Genomic DNA, 16,125 nt, shown 5'->3' with positions numbered 1-16,125 from the left:
AAATTACTGGATGCCTCCGGGGCCGCTTTTGGCAAACCCTCGGCAAGAAGAGGGTACATACCCTTAATAAGGGCATTCCTCCGTCTGTCTGACTGTTCAGCTTTAACTTGTTTACCTATCTCGATTAATTCTTTTTCTTGGGCTCGCTCTTGAGATTCTCTACTTAATTCTGACTTTCGGATTTCTTTTTCGGTTCTTTTATGAGCTTCTTTGCGCCATAACTCGATGGCATCTTTCTGTGACTGTCTGGCTTTCTTTTTCCATAATGCCTCTTCTACTCTCATGATGCATTCGGCATCCCACGTACCTGATACGGGCCATCTATACTTTTCTTCCAACTCTTTGGTGTACTCTACCCATAAATCTAGATATAATATGGCACTTATGCCATGCTTCTGATACATAAAATGACCTGGACTGTCCCTAGGCGGGACTGGAACTGCTGCTTCCAGCAGACCCTTTCTAGTTTTTAACTGACGTAACTTGGAAAACAAGGGCATGCCTGAACTGTAATCTAGACACAATACAATACACAATGAACACGATACTTATTCCCCATTCATACCACGACATTAAAATACATGAAGAACATTTAAAATAACAGTTCGAACAGAATACTACCTGGAATATGGAACACGGAATACATGAATTTTCTCGAGAACAGAACTGACTAGAACAGAAACTAGATGCACTGCTGAAACAGTACGAAACTTACCGGTCTCATAAAGAGACACGTCAGGACCCGCATCCACCGAAGTGGACACTTCGTTTGTGAGTCTGTGTACCACCAACCCACAGACCAGAGTCAATTAGATTGACCCTGTCTAGATACCACCCCAGTAACGGTACTCACCGGGCAGCAAGAACGGAAGGCCTCGGACTGGACTGGACTGCTACGACGACGGACGACGAACTTCGGACTTCAGTTACGGGTGGACCTCCGGATACCTCGGACCTTGAACTCTCGGCTTGGGCTCTGGTCGGGACTCGCCGCGTTCCTCCACCGTCTCGTCTGGATGCTGGACCGCCTCCTCCGTCTCCTCCGTGGGCCTGAGGGATACTTGAAGCAGAAATATCTGCCGGTGCGCAGAAGAGTTCCGTCACGACTGCAGAGGGTCAGGGGGTCGGCGTGGCTTCACCGACGCGTGGGGAAAGGGCAAGTCCCTGTTCGGGCGCCATTATGTGGTAAATAAATAAATAATACCCTATTTTTGAATGGATGAATGAATAACAGATAGCTCAATAAATAAGAGTCAAGATTCGAGGTAATAGGAGTTTTGCAGGTTTAATACAGCATAAGGACAGGAACAGGACAACCTGCACGGGAACAGAATGGCAGCTGCCGGGGGCAGGATCGGGACAAGGGAATAACTTTTTAATAACAGTACATGAGCATATATACATAACGCAAACACATAGCATTACATTGCAATAGGCGTAGCAGTGGGTGGAGCAGAAGGCATGACGCGTAGCAGTCGCGAAAGATAAGGGTGAAAAGAGGTGTAATCAGGGCGTATACATAGACATGTGATGCAAACGTAACAGAATATGTCATGAATGGGGCGGAAACCATGGAGGGGGCTACCTGAGGAGCCGGGACCTCTAACCTGATGGTGCGCGCAAACTGGCAATGACGTATCACTAGGAGAAGCTGGGGGCTATGAACTCTGTGCTAGGAGCAGAGACTGAAGTCTGGAGAGTCAGGGCGACATGTACCTAAGCAGTATCTAGTATCTGATGTTTAGAGAACATGTTGGTATAAACTAGAAGTCAGGAGGGGAAAGGCTAACAGACTCTAAGACTGGAGCATGCATTATTCTACATGTAGTGCATGATGAAGAATATTAAATGACCATTAAATGCAGTATTTCTCTTACATGGAGACGTAAAAGCTAAACAATGACGGAAACTATTGATGCGATTCAGTAGCTTAGGAATGCAGAGAAGGAGGACTGAACTGATAACTGGAATCATAACATACTCTTGGCAGACTCAGAGGCAGAGCCAGCCTGAACCGGGCACTGTGAGGCAGGAAGTAAGTGAAGGGTCGAGGATACAGGTGGGGGCTGCATCGCTCCTCAGCGAGGGCTTCAGGAGACAGGAGCTGAATCTGGTGTCCGGGCCCTTTTGAGGCCTAGAAACGGGGACTTTACAATGGAATAACGTGCACACTGAGAAACGTGGCAACGTAACTTTACATAGGCCTGATACTCGTATTATTCACGAGAACTGGAAACTGGCATACTAGAGGTGGACACAACTATAATTGCGTCTTTAATCAAACATGGGGAATAACATATGCATATTAATCATGCACGCATAACATATGATGGATGACACGTAGGGACACAGAACATGGCAAAATTTACTTTTCCACACATGTCTTTCCTGGACCGGAATCAAGCATCCAAGGACCGGTTTCTGGCTATCAGCCTTCATCAGCCTGGATAGCTTGACTCCAGTGGTGTGGAGAGCATGGGACTCACGTCTGAGCATACCCATCCCACTCGGGGTGACAAATGCAAAAACAACAATTGATGGACAGAATGCAGAACAATGTCATACATTCACCCCAGTACAGAGATCTGGGCCTAAATCCATCATGTTTTTGCACTCCACACCACCTCAGGTCAGACATGGCTATATGCAAATCAGCCTTGACCCATTGCCTCATGGGAACAGTCCAGCCCGAACTGCCAAGCCATGTCTTTCCTGGACCAGAATCAAGCATCCAAGGACCGGTTTTTGGCTATCAGCCTTCATCAGCCTGGATAGCTTCACTCCAGTGGTGTGGAGAGCATGGGACTCACGTCTGAGCATACCCATCCCACTCGGGGTGACAAATGCAAAAACAACAATTGATGGACAGAATGCAGAACAATGTCATACATTCACCCCAGTACAGAGATCTGGGCCTAAATCCATCGTTTTTTTGCACTCCACACCACCTCAGGTCAGACATGGCTATATGCAAATCAGCCTTGACCCTGTGCCTCATGGGAACAGTCCAGCCCAAACTGCCAAGCCATGTCTTTCCTGGACCGGAATCAAGCATCCAAGGACCGGTTTCTGGCTATCAGCCTTCATCAGCCTGGATAGCTTGACTCCAGTGGTGTGGAGAGCATGGGACTCACGTCTGAGCATACCCATCCCACTCGGGGTGACAAATGCAAAAACAACAATTGATGGACAGAATGCAGAACAATGTCATACATTCACCCAAGTACAGAGATCTGGGCCTAAATCCATCATTTTTTTGCACTCCACACCACCCCAGGTCAGACATGGCTATATGCAAATCAGCCTTGACCCTGTGCCTCATGGGAACAGTCCAGCCCGAACTGCCAAGCCATGTCTTTCCTGGACCGGAATCAAGCATCCAAGGACCGGTTTCTGGCTATCAGCCTTCATCAGCCTGGATAGCTTGACTCCAGTGGTGTGGAGAGCATGGGACTCACGTCTGAGCATCCCTGCGGCTCCCCAGCAGCAAAGTCAGATCCGGGATCAGCAGCCGGCGGGCAGTACCATACTCGTGAACGGAGGGGCACGCGAGCGTGTATCCGCGGACAGCAGAGCTAGGTCCGTGATTCATTGTGCAACGAAGCCCCCTTCACACATCCCCTTCTGTATTTTTATTTTTTTATTTTAGTGGTGAGGGTGGAGGAAGTGAACGCAAGGAAAGTGGCCGGGCGGGCTCTGCAAGGGAAGCGTGCCCGGCCGCCGCACGATCGCTAAGGACTGAAGGGTGAAATAAGCAACTGGGGACCCAAAAATCTCACGCGGAGAGGGCTACAGCCACTTGTCTCCGGGGACCAGAAAAACACAGCGCCCGCCGCTCTTTGACCCCCACCGCCCAGGAGAAACAGGAACCCCATCACCAGGGGCCAGCTGAGAGCGGAGGCCAACACACCCCAGCGTCTTTAACAAACTGCGAACTTCTTATTTTCTCCTCGTGTGGGGAAACCGGCAAGAAAGGCGAGAAGCAGCGGGGGAAGTTTTGTTTGAAAGTGCTCCCTTTTTTGTCTGCTTTGCTGCTGGAATGTTCGGGGGCACAGAGTGAGGGAAAGCACATCCGCCTTTCTCCGAGGTCAAGCAGAAATGCCTCGGAGAAACTTGCCGTGATTTTCGGATTCGGGGGGGGGTGGTTTTCGTTCTCTCCTCTTCCCATTGGCTGAAAGGTAAAATTCCAGCCAATGGGAAGAGGACAGAAAGTAAATAGAAAGAAGCTTAAAAAACGCCCCCGAATCCGAAAAAGACGGGGCTTGGACCGAGTGACGCCCCTCTCCTCCAATGGCTGGCCAGCATTTACGAGGCCAGCCAATGGAGAAGAGGGGCGGGTTCAAGCCCCCTACACCAAGAAACATAAAATCTTCGGAGCTCCGTCTACTGCTTACAGCAGTGCGACGAGTACTCGACCTAACTAACTCGGCCATTCCCGGCCACCTCTTATCTCTAAGGCCGGGGGAGGGGTAGTCAACAGCACACCAACCACTGAAAGAGCATTGTTATGGCAATGCTCCAGCTTAACATACCCAGCACTGTTTAAACCCAACACAAGACAAAAGTTATGACTGTCGACAGCGCCATGCAAACCACTATCACAAAAGCAGGCAACAAGTTTACAGTGTGAAAAAAAACGTCAGAAACAAATAAAAAACCTCCCTGTCGAAGAAAAGCACATAAAACTAGTAATTATGCTCCTATAATGACGCTAAGCCCGAGTGCATTAATCATTAAAGAGTAGGGGGCCATATTAACAGAAACCATTGTCTGCCCGGAGAACCATCGTCTTCTGCACAGCAGCTGCCAGGTCGTACTAGCTGGATAAAAACGGGACACTAGTGAGCGCGGAGCGAACGTAAAGGGCATGGGCGTCCGCAGGGGGGGGCAAGGAGGGGCGCTTGCCCCCCCTGGAGTGACCCTCCTTGCCCCCCCTGCGGACGCCCATGAAAACCGTGACTTCAAGATGGGGTTCTTACTCTCTTTCCTCTCCTTTCTTTTATTTGCTTCCCTATAAAATGGATCCAAAAGATAAAGACACTTTTGCTGAAAATGTCATATTTTTCTGACATTTTAATTCCAAAGTGCAGCATTAGGAATAAAAGGCTAAAAATATGAAAAATAGATAAATAACTAAATAAAGTAAGACAGAGTGGTAGAAAACTGGCCAAACTGATTTTATTCACACTGAAACACATTAGCGCCACTTTTACAGAGTTTGTCAGTGAAGCGCTATTTTTGTTTTCTTGTCTTTGTTTTCCCTGGACTTGGAACTAGTGCACCAATCCTAGAGGTACTGCAATGTGTGGATTGGAAAACAAAATGTGTGCTGCAGCTCTGTATCCAGGGACGTGGTCTTTTTACCCTACTGCTTACTATTTGTAAGGATATAAGCAATGGCCACTGAAATTGGTCCATTCAGGGCCCTGTAGTTGTGTCCTTAACTTTTCAGGCAAAAGCACTCACTGATTTCTGAATAGTGAGTGCAAAAGCATTAAGGTAACCATGTTGTTCCTGCTTACATTTCCCATGGTTTGCTAAATTTTGCATTCCCTATAAGTGTTTGCTTTTTCCAGGATGTTGTTACTTTTTTTTTTTGTAGGCCGCATATTGCTCTTGTCTAGTGCGTAATTTAAATTGAGCCGCATCCAGGTGTTTATAGCGGGCAACAATTGGGTTGTAGTTGAGGACAGTGGGAGTTTTTCTCAGTGGGGCAGTACGGTATTCAGTGGGGGAGAGAATGTGGCACTATGGTCAGAGCTGCTGAATTTGGAACTGGGAACCAGGTTCAGCCTTAATAACCAGCCCACCAGACCACTCTACTGCGAGAGCGCAATCACATGCTAGACCTTAGAGGGCTTCGCAACACCTTAGAAATCCTGGTGTCTTCGCACCAGCAGGTTGACCCCAGCATGACAAGTGCAGGTTAACCTTCAAGTCTTGTCCACCACTATCCATACTGAAGTTCACCTCCAGTCTTGCGGGCAGGCCTATGAAGCAGCACACACTAGAACAACAGTCACTGAGGTCACAGGACCCTTGAGAACGGCCAGCTCTAGGGCAGTGCAACCAGTGTGACCGCACTGTGTGCTGACTTTAGGTGGAGGCATCATGTTTGCAAGTATATTATGGTTTTAAAAATGGTTGCTGCCTCCTTCCTGGACTCCAGCAATTTTCGGCAACAATAAAAATGTCATGATGACTCTGGTGATTAATGTTCTTCCTAGAGAGAGATCAGAATTTTGTGGAAGTTTTGACTCATGGAAAGGTAGCTCAGAGGGTTAATGTACCGGCTGCAAAGAACTTGCGCCATGCAGATCACAAAGTGCACATAATGTAAATAGGTCACTGGGCTACTGCTTTTGTCAGAGAGATCCTTTTGTTACTTGCAGTTTATAAGTTAAAATCCTAACTTAGAACAGTGAGCTATTAACTGTCATCTAAGAGCTGCATACAAACTGCAATGCATACATTAGAGCGTTATTTCCCCTCTCCCCTTTCTCCCCCCCAGTCTTTGATTATCCTAATGTCCCAAAAAGTGTTCTTTTGGACAGAAATCAATTATGATTATTAAGGAGAACCCCCAACCAAGGTATTACGTTTTAAATTCCGGGTATTGTGTTTCTCCAGACCAATCACTATAAAACTATATGTGCTACTAGTATGGTTGTCATGTGACTCCTACACCTTGTAGTCCTTAGTCTTATGTAACATTTTCTATACAGTGATTTACACACATATTGATTGTCTCTGTGTAATGTGTGTGATGTAAAGTGCTCTGACACCCTACAATGCTATGAGTGGCGCTGTAAATCAAATTAAATGAATCTGGGAGAGAGTGGTTATGGAAACTTGGGGGGCACAGTTAAAGGGTGGTAGTGAGGGAATCCATGGCAGAGGTGGTCATTGGGGGGCACTAACAAACATTAATGCACAGGACACCACCAGTGCTATGGCTGGCCCTGCCCTTGAGGCCAGTTTGCCTCACCCATAGGTAACTCCATTGGCCTTGTTTCAGCAGTAGTAGCTGCAACTCACCAGGGATTGGCAATGCAGGATTTGCACGCACACCAAACAAAGTTTGCAAACTTACAGTCACCCGGCTTCATTCAAAAGCACTTTTAACATGTGCTGCCTGCTGTGGGGCCACTGGAATTAATTATGCAGCAAAGGATGACAACATTATGCCGTAGTGTTGACTAAATTTAGCATTAAAAAAAGGCTGCAGCGTAATGCAGTATATTTTCAGATATTGTATTATTTTGACATCTGTACACATGCTAACAGTCTCTGGAAAGATTTTGCCTTATTAGTACCAGTGTAACATACAAACTCAGCAGTGAGAAAGGTGACCAGTCAACCTTTACAATGGGCCATCCACTCCGCCGCAACACAAGTCACATTTTATATTAACTTTTGATATGTTTGAGCTACAAACAATTTATTAGTTTAAATGGTCAGATCATGCAGCAGATCTTGCATTATGAGGCAAATATGGCAGAGCCATAATTTTAGAGAAAACATTTGCAAACTAGGATATTTTGCCATTCATGTTTGAACTGCTGTTGTGGAAAAAGAGAGTAGTGCTGATGTTACAAACTCCATGGCTCGGAGACAAATGGCTTGTATTTCCAAATTTTATCGTATTTGGTACATTCTGTGATTAGAAGCATATCCCACTTTGTGAATATATTTTACTGTCAATAACTCATTATAACCCTTAAATAATTATGTGTATCCATTGGTTGATTAAACTGGGCAGTGAAATGCCAAACAAATACTAAAAATTGGGATGTCTGCGCATTCTGGCCACACCTCTGGCTCCACCCACAGATCCAATCCTTGGGTTATTCCCGCCCTTTGATTCTCCGCCCACTGTTCCCCTACTTTTTCCCCCCCACTTCGACCACTGTGTAAGACTCAGCATCCCTGGACCTGTGATGTGCCGCCGCTGCGGGCGCCGCATGTGCCACACATTTATGGTGCCGGGCTTCCGCATAAGGGAGCTGGCCATTATTGTATCCCTAAACGTGGGCACGTTGTCAGTTTGACATTGACTACACGTAGAGGGACTCTAAGTTTCTTTTAAAAAATATAGCTAACATTTGGACCTATACATTTTATTTTGTATAAATTAATTGAATGTGTGTAAAATTTAGCACTGCCCGGGGAATTCAAGTAAAGGGAGCACCCATTGGCGAATCACTAGCGTTTGTGATTGCTGCATTATTTATTACTAACTTTGACATTGTGCTTTAACTTTGGATAAAAGTTATCATGAATTCTAGCACCAAGAAGCCAATATTGGTAAATATGTGTGCTGCAAATAATCCCTACCATATGTTATGTTATGTTATGTTATGAGCATTTATTACGCGCACAGCTGCTCCAGCAAAGGAGCGTCCTGGCGCCCGACAAGGTACCAACATAACACAGCTTAAAAAGGGTAGAGTAAAAGAAAAAGCAAATTAGGGAAATAAAAAGGTCTTAACGGCCCTGTGCATACAGTATATTTAATCTGGTGCTTTAATCATAGGCTGTTTTAAAGTATTCTGATGAAAATCGAATTGTTCTGAAAACAGCCTTGATTGGTGTTGGATCGAGGACCCGGAAGTCTGCACACCTAGCAGACAGAGATAAAGCACCTTGTCAGAAAGTTTAGCGGTTTCCCTACAGGTGGTGTTTGTTGGCCTGTGGCAGGGTCAGTCACATGTCCTGGACCCCTGGCATTTAATTGAGTCTATCCCAGTTCTGCGCCCCAGTGTTTCTTATGCCCCACCTGGCACACATCATGTCGGAGGATGGTGATGACGTTAACATTTTGCCCCTTCCCTGGAAAAACTTCTGCGGACGCCCATGGTAAAGGGCAAACATTTTCGACCCCTTTTCACAGCTGCCATTATTTAATGTGTAAAAAAAAGTTTTCGACGAGGTGCGCAGCCCGTCCCGCTAGTGGTGGGTGTGAAAGTGGGAAAGTGAAAGCATGCATGTCGTGCTTTAGTAACAAATCAAAACTAGTGTACACAAACACACTGCCTCCTGTGACCCTTTGCAGCTGTGGAATGGAATAAAAACAGCATTTGCAATGCAATAGGTCTCACATTTACTCTAGTTTAAGCTATTGGCATTGGAAATGACAGTGCCTTTTCATTTAGGTTTTAAAAACCAAAACATAAAATAAAAGCCATTGTCCTTTACAATGCCAATAGATCAAACTCGTGTACATGCAAGACCTATTGCATTGCAAATGCTTGTTTGTTTTCCCTCAAGTCAGCAGATTGGTTTAAATGCACATTGAACCTGACAGGCAGTATAAATGAGGATGATCACTTCCGAATATAATCAGGAAACACCAGGTGCAACCGAGGGAATAAAAGGCTCACAATGAGGATAGCTGTGAAGTGGGGGACTGGGTGCTGCCTTACTGTGAAGCTGGTTTCAGCAGCATAGCAAATACACAGCGGGCTCTATTGCAAACAAGGGAACACTCTTTTTAAAGGCACATAGTGATTACGTGATTTGCCCAGAATCCCAGGGTGTTGAGACTACGCCGAGAATCAAACATGGCTCCCCAGTCCGTTAATCGCCAGTTCTGGCCACTATGCCACATCCTCTCCCAGCACAGGAAGCCTCCGGATCATACATGCTGTCCATGCCTCGAGGGAAAAAGTTACCCCTAGGCTCGGTTCTCTCACTGTTATTTTTTTGGCCGTACCACCTTAAGGGCTTCATGCAGAACAGAGTGGGCTTCCCGCCGTAATTGAGTTGCTCGTGACTCATTTTGTATTTGGTACTGCAGAAGGGGTTGCTGGGCCTTTCTCTTAATTTCCAACATTGGTTAAGCAGTTGCACAAACCAGTTGGTTGCTTGAAATAGCAACACTAACCCTAGGATTACTGATTCTATGATATGGCCATGTGAGATATCAAATGCCAGCTACAGTGCAACAGTCACTTCTATACAATTAGAGAGAGGATGTGGCATACCGGTCAGAGCTGCATACTTTGGAGCTGGGAAGACATGTTCGAGTCTGGCATTGGCTCAACATCCTGTGATTCTGGGCAAATCACAATATCTCCCGGGCCTACCAAGAAATGAATATGTCCTTGTGTAATGTAACGGTATACAACCTTTACCACGCAACTTTTACAACGACCTACCATTACCACGCAACTTTTACAACGCAGGATCCATTACAACGCATACCATTACAACGCATGTATTTACAACGCAGGTACCTTTACAACGCATACCATTACAACGTAAGTATTGGTAAGTATATCATTTTATTAACCCCTTCGACGCTGATGACGAGCTGGGCTCGTCATGAGGTAGCCTCCTCGCACGCTCATGACGAGCCCAGCTCGTCATGTAAAGTGCGAATCCCTAAAACCCAGCGTACGGGCGGAAATCCTACCGCACGCATGCGGTTAAAAATATTATAAGTTTGGGTTTTTGGGTAAAGGGGTATTTTTAGGGTTCAGGGTCAGTTTTCAGTTTTTGGGTAAAGGGGTATTTTTAAGGTTTAGGGTCAGTTTTCAGTTTTTGGGTAAAGGGGTATTTTTAGGGTTCAGGGTCAGTTTTCAGTTTTTGGGTAAAGGGGTATTTTTAGGGGTTAGGGTCAGTTTTCAGTTTTTGGGTAAAGGGGTATTTTTAGGGTTCAGGGTCAGTTTTCAGTTTTTGGGTAAAGGGGTATTTTTAGGGTTCAGGGTCAGTTTTCAGTTTTTGGGTAAAGGGGTATTTTTAGGGTTCAGGGTCAGTTTTCAGTTTTTGGGTAAAGGCGTATTTTTAGGGTTCATGGTCAGTTTTCAGTTTTTGGGTAAAGGGGTATTTTTAGGGTTCAGGGTCAGTTTTCAGTTTTTGGGTAAAGGGGTATTTTTAGGGTTTAGGGCCAGTTTTCAGTTTTTGGGTAAAGGGGTATTTTTAGGATTCAGGGTCAGTTTTCAGTTTTTGGGTAAAGGGGTATTTTTAGGGTTCAGGGTCAGTTTTCAGTTTTTGGGTAAAGGGGTATTTTTAGGGTTCGGGGTCAGTTTTGGGTTTTTGGGGTACAGAGATATTTTTAGGGTTCAGGGTCAGTTTTGGGTTTTTGGGTAAAGGGGTATTTTTAGGGTTTAGGGTCAGTTTTGGGTTTTTGGGTAAAGGGGTATTTTTAGGGTTTAGGGTCAGTTTTGGGTTTTTGGGTAAAGGGGTATTTTTAGGGTTTAGGGTCAGTTTTGGGTTTTTGGGTAAAGGGGTATAGGGTAAAAATTAAATATAATTAAATTTAAATTACATTAAATTAAATGTATTAAATTAAATTACATTAATTAAATTAAATTAAATTAAATTAAATTAAATTAATTAAATTAAATTACATTAAATACATTTTAATTAAATTACATTTTAAAAAATATTAAATACTTACGTTGTAATGGTATGCGTTGTAAAGGTACCTGCGTTGTAAATACATGCGTTGTAATGGTATGCGTTGTAATGGATCATGCGTTGTAAAAAATGCGTGGTAATGGTAGGCGTGGTAAAAGTATGCGTTGTAACGTCATATATCCAATGTAACTGGTGCTCGTGTAAAGTGTTCCAGTACCTTCGGGTCGAGTTCGTGCTATATAAATCAGTAACAAAAAAAAAGAAAAACGAATTATAAGGAACTCAGCCTTAGGAACGTGTCATTGAGATGCTATTTAATGACAAGGAGATTTATTCTTAGCCCCATTGTCACCACTCTCCAAGGTCCCAATCAATGCACAATACTTTCTAATTACTTACGTTCTGAGAAAAGAAAGCCCTTAAAGGCAAACACACCCTTTAACACTCGCTTGCTCCTAACATCCCGACGCCATCCCCGAAGCCTACGAGCTTGTAGCGATCACCCAAATCAAATGGGCAAAAGAATGGCGTGAGACATTAACTTTTCGCTTCCCGGTCAGATGGGCATGTGAAGCTGTCAGAGACAGGTTTTGGAAATATATCTTTCTTTTTGCAGTCTGCAGAACCATTTCTCAATAAGTACAGACTTTTTTTTCGAGTTGTCGTGTTTGCTTCGCATGGCAAGCAATATTGAACAATGTTCCAGTCTAATTTATTGATTGATTTTTGCGAGATTTTGGCATAATAGCACAATGGAAAACAAAAAAGAATTTCTCCCTCGCCGAAACCGGTGAAGCAGGGAAGCGATGACGAGGAATCAAAATGGGATTTGTCAGCTAGTTATAAGGAGAATAATGAATCTATGTGTCATCTACATAGGAATGATAAGCGCAGCCAGGCTTAGCAATTTAACATCTGCTGGGGAAATGCAAAAACATTCAAGGCCGTGCACAGAAGTTTTTTTATAAAACAACCAATCAGGAAGTGGAATATAGGTTAATGAGCGATAGATGTCCTGAACAGCATGCCGAAGCAGCGCCGATATTACGGCAGACAACTAGATCTGTGGAAAGAGGCTGTAAGTCTAGCCACATTATGAACAGATATACAGTCGGAGTCTAACTCGCTGTTACTCATTTAATCAACTTTTTCCAAAAGTATGCAAAGCTCTTCACAACGGCACAGGAAACAAAGCGGACATACACATTAAATGAATACATCAAGTGAACCATGCACTACAGCAAAAAAAAACAAGGAAGTAGTCCATACATTATTAGATACAGCCCTGCAGCCAAACTTAATTGTAGTTAGGCTGTGCTGCTTCCGGAATAAACAGAAGTACGTTTCAAACCAACAGCAAATAAAAAGGCTGCTAAGAAGAGCAGTGCCACAGTTAAACGAAAGGCAAGAGGGCAGGACAATTTTCAGTGCAATGGGCGGAGTTTCACCCAACTTACATGTTACTTGAAGTATCAGAGATACAGCGCATGCGCTGCCTAGACGAGACCTAAAAAGTGCTTACCCCCTAATTAGAAGACATTGTCTACCGCCGCCAGTAAAATATCCAATTTCGGTGGGGGGGGCCAAAAGCGGACAGGGTGGCAACCAGGAGGGATTAAAATGCCTCCTATGCAATCATCACACTGTCTTTTGCATAATTTGGGATGCCAAACGACGTGCACAAATGAAAACTGCAGGCGGTGCAGAAACACGACTTCGTAATCCATATTGATTCCAAGAAGTCCCGCATGGCGAGAGTAGCGCATGCGCGCTGCTAATGCCAGGCGAGACCTAAAAAAAGTTACAGGCATCCTTATTGCTCACCTAATGAAACCCAGCATGGTATTTTTGTGGGTGCTGCACCTGAACCCCCACCCCACCCCCACCCCCCCCTCCTCCTCGCACCCTTACTTCCAGCTTCTATGCGAGAGATTGAGGCACCTAGACGAGGACACTGGGACACAGACTTCAAACCATACACTGGGAGGTGGACTATCAACAATCTACATGGACATGATCTGTAGACATGGACATATCGGCATGGAACAGTGCTAAAAGTTATAATAAAAATGTGCAGTTTTCTCGGTGCATAAAATGTTTTTTTTTTTTAAGAGCTAATATTTTGATGTCAACGCATTATTCTCCTGCTATGTTCTTTAAAGCACAAAGCTCTAACATATCAGCCTCTTTAAGTAATGAAAGGTTAAGAGGTGGTCAATTGCCTAGCAGCTCTGTATTCCAAAGGTAACCAACTCCCTTGTCAGAATCAGTCTTTGAGACACTCATGTACAGGGATACCAAGCACCCCAGCAATCGAGAATGCCAAGCAGCACAGCTGCCTGTGGTGCTCCTGGTAATGGACCGCTGGAGTAAAGTTGCCCTCACAAAGATTTCCTGTGGATAACTATGGATGTGCTGTCAAGGCCTGCCTCAAGGGAGATGCGTCTCAGTGTCATACAACGCAATTGTCACAGCGGTGATAAAGATATGTCTGTCCACTCAAAGCTGATTCTTAGCACAACACTTTTGTAATTTCTTTTTTTTATTATCATTGTTTTTATTTCAAGTTTTCACGATAAAGACACGTACAGCAATATCAAGTCAACGATATAACATTGCAGCATTTCCCCACATATGCAATACACAGTTCCTACTTTAGTTACATCTTTAATATTTAAAACATAAAAACACTATAATTAGTACCTCAGAAAAGTAGTAACAAAACGCAATACACAGGGCACAATACTCACTTAATAGAGTTATGTAGCGGTATATGTGTAAAAGCAGGGCCCCTGGCTATAAAACTATATATAAAGGGGTCGCTCTAATGTTTGACAATCTCAGAACACACCCAGAATGGAAATGACAAAATGCCAATATCAATGAAGATTGACATGGTTAACTGGTGCTCACAAGAGGAAACGTTCACATAAATCATGCTCACTGTAACGAAGAGAGCACACCGTATTCCAGTCACGGTGGTTGCCTTGGTGGAAGTCAGTATTGTTTACTGTTTTTGACCCTAGAAATTTGCAACCAGCCACTACAGCACAAAAAGTGAAAGCAATGGCACACACGTTTCAACGTACATGGGGCGTGCAAAGGAAGAGTAAACACTCTAGGAATTGTATTGGGGCCAGAAAGATAGAACCAACTACTGGTTTATAGCTAATGGAGTCTTCTCACCTAGAGCATCTGTAACTTGCTACCTGGACATCCCATAGACTTCGGGTCAGGAGCTGCAAACAGCAAAAGATGAGTGGCATTAGGGCAGAGGAAGTTTTACCAGTGCTTAATTTGTAAAAAAAAAAAAAAGTGTCAGTGCACAAAGTTTTGATCAGTGCTATTGAATGCCGGGGATGCCAAATACCAAGGCTGTGTAGTCTTCATTCCTCCTCATACTTCTTTCATCCACCTCCTGACACACTGCCCATTTATCCCACTCTTCTAGGTTTTTTTTCTCCTTGCTTTCTTTTTTTCATTATTTTTCCGCCTCTTTCTTCTCCTTTCCCACTTTTATTTTTTTTCTCTCTCTTGCTCAGGATCAAAGCCTGATGATGAAAAATGAGTACAGATCCATAGAAATGAATGCTGATTGCACCATGTGCTGCTTCCGGCTCACTTTAAGCACTGAGTGTAAACCACAACGAGAGAGTACCAGACCAAAAAGTGTGCACTGTTCTAGAATTGCATACAGACATAAGGTCCATGCAGGTCCAGGTAAAAACCATGTTCAGTGAGTTTGCGCTCCAGTTAGTGTTCAATATTGAAGGGTTTTGAGAGGCAATCAGTGGGTACTTGCAATGTAAATACATAGATAACCTTGCTGATGCATTGTTTCCTTCCTCAGAGCGGTATTTGGGAAGGTCCTCTTACCAATATTAGGTTAGCAGTGGTCTCTGCTGAAGTGTACCTGCCCTGCTCAGAGCAGAAAACTATGTGAATTTCAGCCAGACAAGCCCTAAAGAAAGGTCAGGGAAATAAGGTATGGATGTGAGGTTGTCCTCATTGATTATCCTTTTTACAAATGTCATTCTTACATAAAAGTAAATGTTCACAAATACTGCCGGCGAACTATATTAGAAGGTGTACTGGTAAAGGTAGCAAAGCTTTGCCGTATGCATTTGATCTATTGTTTGCCAAAGATCCTGCCACCCTCCTGCATATAATATTACCTCCGCGTCCTGTCTCCCCGTCCCATTCCTGATGAAGTGAGCAGCTAGTCTGCTCTACAGAACCCCTACCTAGCTGAGCTATTGGCACTTCCCCCTAGGATGACGTCACCATCACGTGACTACAAAGGGGGAAGTACCGGAAGAATCATCCTGTGTTTTTCATTCTGCAGTCTACGACCGCGTTCCTGGCTGTGCTGTTTGGAGTCTTCCTGTGTTCTGGTGAGTCTCCATGATGTTTTATTTTGTATTTGCGGCGGCCTGCTCTAGCGGCCGCCTGTGCTTTCTGTGCTGCCGTTTCCCCCGCGCTGGCTCCGTTTTGGGGCTTCTTTGTTTCACGCGGCTCGCGTTAGCGGCCGTCTCTGTTTTCGGGGCACTGTTTTACACGCGGCTCGCGTTAGCGGGCGTTTCTGTTGCTTGTGCTTGCTGGTGCTCACCTGGCTTGGGTTGGCCTGCTCCAGCGGCCGTCCCTGGGCATTCTCCGGTCCGTTTTTCGCCCTGCTCCAGCGGGCAGGGGCTTTTATGAGGAGTTTGGTGTCCTGCATCCTTTCAGGGGGCGATTTTGGCAGCTGGCTGGGCTTCTTATACC

General features: G+C 44.7%; 1 protein-coding gene across 3 annotated transcripts in view; it reads right to left on the bottom strand.

Annotated features, from left to right (window-relative positions):
- Positions 1-16,125, bottom strand: part of LOC144823468 (carotenoid-cleaving dioxygenase, mitochondrial-like) — a 501,856-nt gene that overhangs the window by 360,327 nt on the left and 125,404 nt on the right. Inside the window, exon 2 of one of the 3 annotated variants that reach the window (XM_078682007.1) lies at positions 14,551-14,603. The exons of the other annotated variants lie outside the window; for them this stretch is intronic. The gene's annotated coding sequence lies outside the window, so the exon portion shown is untranslated. The remainder of the gene's footprint in view (positions 1-14,550; positions 14,604-16,125) is intronic. 3 annotated transcript variants of the gene reach the window in all.

The sequence above is a fragment of the Lissotriton helveticus genome, chromosome 3_1 (assembly GCF_964261635.1).
Source record: "Lissotriton helveticus chromosome 3_1, aLisHel1.1, whole genome shotgun sequence".
NCBI lineage: Eukaryota > Metazoa > Chordata > Amphibia > Caudata > Salamandridae > Lissotriton > Lissotriton helveticus.
The sequence above is the reverse complement of the archived record's forward strand: the minus strand, read 5'-3'. Positions and strand labels throughout refer to the sequence as shown.